General features: G+C 40.7%; 1 long non-coding RNA gene across 1 annotated transcript; it reads right to left on the bottom strand.

Annotated features, from left to right (window-relative positions):
* Positions 1-673: 673 nt before the first annotated feature.
* LOC146205924 (uncharacterized) lies at positions 674-4,733 on the bottom strand. Its single transcript, XR_014704293.1, has 3 exons — positions 4,466-4,733; positions 1,060-1,249; positions 674-990 (listed from the first exon to the last, which is right to left on the bottom strand). It is a non-coding gene; the product is annotated as an uncharacterized LOC146205924 (long non-coding RNA).
* Between the last annotated feature and the right edge of the window lie 317 nt (positions 4,734-5,050).

Here is a 5,050-nt window from a genome sequence, read left to right as displayed (position 1 = left end):
AGTTAAACAGTACACTCTTAAAAAAAAGGTTGGTGAATTCACTAAGTAACTACTAACCTTTTACTTGTCCCATAGATCACTACCTTCTTAGTAACTCGAGGTAGTAAAAATACAGCTAGTGAAATTTACTACTCCAGGAGGTTAGTGAACAGTACTAGCGCCAGTTAGTAGTAGGTTAGTGAACACCAACACCTTCGTGCATTATAATTTGCCATTGATGGGTAGTGGAATATACTACCATCTAGGTAGTACGCAGTACTACCGCACCTAGAGATTCGTACTACATAGGACGTAGTGCTTATTACAACATATACCTAGTTCTTATTTTGGGTTACCATTGAAAAGGTAGTATAATGTGCAACCTTTTCTTTAGTATAAAATACTACATGGCCTAGAGGTTCTCACTACATAGGTCGTAGTGCTTACTGCGGCAGAAACCTGGTATCAATTGCTACCTGTATGGAGCCAATATATGCGTCGATAGGTAAATTATTTCTGAAAATATTGAATACCTTAATAAAGATTTGGTAAATAAAAATAATTGTATTATTCGTAATATGTGGTCAATTGTAATTGGCTTCAAGTTCGGTGCAACATTGAGCTGATCTACAAGCAAGATGCTAACTGATTTTACCTTGTTCGCACCAGTCTTCAAGCAATGATGACGACAAAATTTCCGGACAACAAATACTCACTTTATTCATATTTAAAGGCAGTGTGGCTATGCCCTTTTTAATGGCAGAAATCGCCCTGAGAGCTAATGGGCATAGTGGCGATGAGCTTCTTAGGCTGCATAAATGCTCTAGCACTGCGCAAACGTTTTCGTTGCGCGTTGAATGCCTGACATTAAATATCCAGTAGCTCTCAATGGCATGCGTGCGTCCCACGATGACGTCCAGCATTCGACCTTGATATCTTCAAACCCAGCATATATTGCGTCGGCGTCATCAGGGTTCATCCGGACGCGCTCCAATGTGCTGGGTAGGTGTCCTAAAATGCAACATTGAAAGTAATGAAATTAGAACTTCATAAATGAATTTATAACAAATTTATACTTACTGGCCTCACCCGGAAATGTGGCTTTCAATTCTTTCACAACCATGCAGAGGCAAAAGTTCCACCATTCAGTAGCAAAGCACTGCAGTGTGCTTGCTGGTAGATGATTTAGTGTGTTCCTCGTTTGTGCTGTAGGGTGTAGGTGAGCAGCAGGTAGGCTCCAGGCATCGGCCAGTCTGAAGTGCTCAGGTAACTGGGTATATAAAGAGAGAAAAACCGACAAGTGAGACCGAGCACACAACTCCTTTCCTGGTAATGAAAAGAGACACAGCTGTATATTCAGTAGCTACAATCATAAGGATTCTGGGCAAACAGCTTTAAGACGAGTGCTCCAAGCATAATTAAAAAAATACTGGACTTCAGCCTCAATGCCTTGTACTGTTTGCCAAAAGTAACCAGACTGCATGGTGTGCTTCTCGTTTGTGTAGGAGAGCCTTTCCAGTTTCCCTAAAGATAATAAGGCCATGATTCAAAAGAGCCTATTTTTTCTCCACGAGTGTGAGGTGCACCTACTTTAAAGGTACAGAATAGATAAGAAAATTGGTGCTTAAAAGGAGTAGGAATGTTTCTGTTATGAATAAAATGAAAACGCGTGAAACATTTTCCCAATTATGGCATGTTTGAACAGAGTATATTCCTTCAAAACTAAAAGAAAAACCACCTCATCAGCCCATAAATTACTCATGGAGGTGATGGAAAAAAAAAAAAGAGTTCAAGAGAACACATTGCGTTATTCTATTTCCAACAATGTTATCAAAGGTGAAACGTGCAGCTTCTCAAGCATCATTGCAAGTGTTTAAATGGAGGTGCGTAAGTAGCGAACACAATGCCCTTTGCTAAAATTTTACCGTTGTGTCAAGACTGAGACCTGTACTGTGAGGAGATTGCATATGTAATTATATCATTATGAGCAATTGTCGGATTGTTACATAAGCAGTATGCAGTGGTACAAGCCATTTGTGGGAGCAAGCAGCAGCTTAAAGTGACACCCATATGAATGCATAAACACAACTGTTTTGAAATTTCCAACCTTCAGACTGCAACTATGGCAAGTTTCTTCATTTAGCATAGCTAAGTGCATTCTAGAGCAAAAAAAAAAAGGTGTGTATGATGTCATTTCAAAGCAAATATTTTTAAATCACTCCAACATGATCTTGTCACATGTTTCACACGTCCCCATTCTGTTTAAGCTCTGTTCAAATTTCTCAAGCAACAGAACCTGATTTCCTTATCTAGTATGACTTCTGACTTGCAAAACTGAACAGTAAACTAATAAATAATGTGGAAATGACTGCTCTAGCAAAGCCACGAAGAAACAAATAAATTTACCTAATAGGGGCAAAAAGATCCCAGCATGTATTTTATGAATAAACGCCTATTACAAAAGAAAAATAAAGCAAGTATGTCAACAGCAAAAAGACAAAGCAAGGAACTGGGGATGCGAAGGCCATCGTTGATGCACTGCAAAAAAAAGATACTGAAAACTGTCATTTCCAACTGAATTCCTAAGGCGGTGCTACGAGCGTCTATGCACACTCACGGATAGTGATGCCGCCACCCTGCGTACGTCACAGATCAGCATTGGCTCACAATAACGTGATCAGGCATGCTTTTCCTTTATGGCCAAGATCACAGGGTTAGCTTATGGGCAATGTTTTGCGGAGCGGGGAGCCTATTTGCTGCTTTTGTGCCGTCAGTTTAGGCTGTTCTCCCAATGAGAGAAAAAACAAGAAGTTTCAGCTTTGATAACATTGCTGGAAACAGTACAATGCAACATATTGTCTCATATTCATTTTCATCTCCTCCTAGAAACTTGATTCTTAAATTATAAGAAAAATTAGGAACGGTGTTTCTTCCTTTAATTACTGAATAAGACTACTATGCTTGAATGCGCCAAATTTGGGACCGTGTTTAATGTGTCGCATTCCATACATGAAAAAAAAAAAAAAATTTGTAAACATTTTACCATCTAAGTGGTTGTATATTCTGCAATTCTTATGTAGGTTTGCCTTACAGCCGCAGTGAAAAAATAATTAAAACAGCCTCCTTTCAGATTTGTGGCACCTCTTAATTTTTTTTCTAAGTCGTGACTTTCGCACGCAATCAGAAATATGATTAACATTCTGCACTTTTTCTTCTTTTTACTCTGAGCACATAAAATATGTTCATCAGGGCCTGCATATCTCAATCCTGGGTGATCTAAAAGTTGCAAAAAATGTGCATGCAGAGAAGAGCTGCTTATGCCGTGATGTCGGTCAAACTTTTTTCTTCCGAAATACTAGCAATAGCACAAAACTAATTTCACTGCTGGTGTATTGAGAAATGTGTGTACAATGTGTAAGGCAACCAACGAACTCTACACAAATAAAGGCCTTTAAAGTCAAATTACCTTGAACCATAGCGGACATAACATTAAGGAAGGTAAAATGACTTTTTCATTTCTCGTTTGAAACTGTTTACTACTGCATCATTTCAACACTTCCATGAAAAGCCACGACACAAAGTACCAAAGAATGCAACAGCCCACTGAAAGCTCATTTCTGCCTCTGTTGTGAACACTATGATACATATAATTCGTCAAAAATACAAGACTATGTAGTATTGAAAGCAATTATTCTTGACATGCACATTTTACTACATGTAGTCACTCAAATAATTCTTTCTAATCGTCATTCTACTACTGTAGTACTACATGAGTTTGTACCTTGGCGTCAGCCATGATTTAGATTATTTTTGTTCAAGCATACAAGCACCAAAACTAAATGCAGCGACCACTGTGAGATATGCGCCACAGCAACAACCTGTTTCTTGCGCGCTGGTTGTACTCATCGTATTAATGCACTCACAGTTAGAAAAAAAGGCGCTTTTAAAGAGATTGAAAACTCGTTCGGGGTGCTGATCACAACCGCGAAGCCGGTCGTGCATCTAATACACTGCAGCTACAACTATATCTAGAAATATACACCATAGCATTATACAGTATTCTGCAACTTTATCGGAACCGGTCGAGGCGGCCAAATTTTCCATGACGGTTCCGATAAAGTTTCAGAACACTACTCATATCGTACAACGGCTTCGCGTTAGGGACGAGCATACATATAAAAGCGACGGCTTTTGAAGAGTTGACTTGAACGGCGCGGCAGGAAGAGACGAAGACAGAGAACACACACGGACAAGCGCCAAATCTTTCTGCCGCGCCGTTCATGTCAAGTATGTCTGACCAACTCGCCCAAACGTTCACGCTTCTTGTTCCGAAGAGTGACTGGCTCGCCCTCACAATAAGGCAGGCTGGGTCGAGTTCGTAGCTTGTATTACGAAGGAATTTTGAGACCACACGTAACAGTATTAACAACGCGTACTTCATTCAATAGCAATATTAAATAAAAATAATTTCAAGCAGTGTACTCACATTTGCAAACAATCACGCCAGTCCATTTCCTTCTTCCGTGTTGATGCCGGCGTTGCCACGGCGCGGTGCAAGCGGTGTGCGGCACAGAACCTATTTATCACTACATCACGTACTTGAGAACGTCTATCAAAGTGCACATGTCAAATATCAACTCTGCGGCCCATTCCAAGAACCACAGAACAAAAAAGCAGCACAGCGTAAGGAAATAGCGTTCACAATCACACCGCACGACACAAAGGCAGCATGGCGCCGTTGCAACTTTTTGCCGCTGGCGGCTTCGGATCGGATCGGATTGACTTATCGGTGGCTTTTCTGGCTTCTTTTTTACTGGCGGCCGCTTCCTAGAGGGACTTTCGGTTTCGAAAGGCAGTTTGGCTGGTTTGGCGATAAATGTTTTTTTTTTTTTTTGAAAGGCAGCGTATAGTCTCGTCTAGAGCCATAATTAAGCACAAAACTGGCGGGGCTGAGGTAATAAAAACCAGTGCCTCTGGGTCCCAGCGCACGTGGCATACCTGATTATGGGCCCAGTGTGTGTGTGTGTGTGTGTGTGTGTGTGTGTGTGTGTGTGTGTGTGTGTGTGTGTGT

This window comes from Amblyomma maculatum, chromosome 1 (assembly GCF_055883805.1).
Source record: "Amblyomma maculatum isolate TAMU_Amacu chromosome 1, ASM5588380v1, whole genome shotgun sequence".
In the NCBI taxonomy this organism is placed as follows: Eukaryota; Metazoa; Arthropoda; class Arachnida; order Ixodida; family Ixodidae; genus Amblyomma; species Amblyomma maculatum.
The sequence above is the reverse complement of the archived record's forward strand: the minus strand, read 5'-3'. Positions and strand labels throughout refer to the sequence as shown.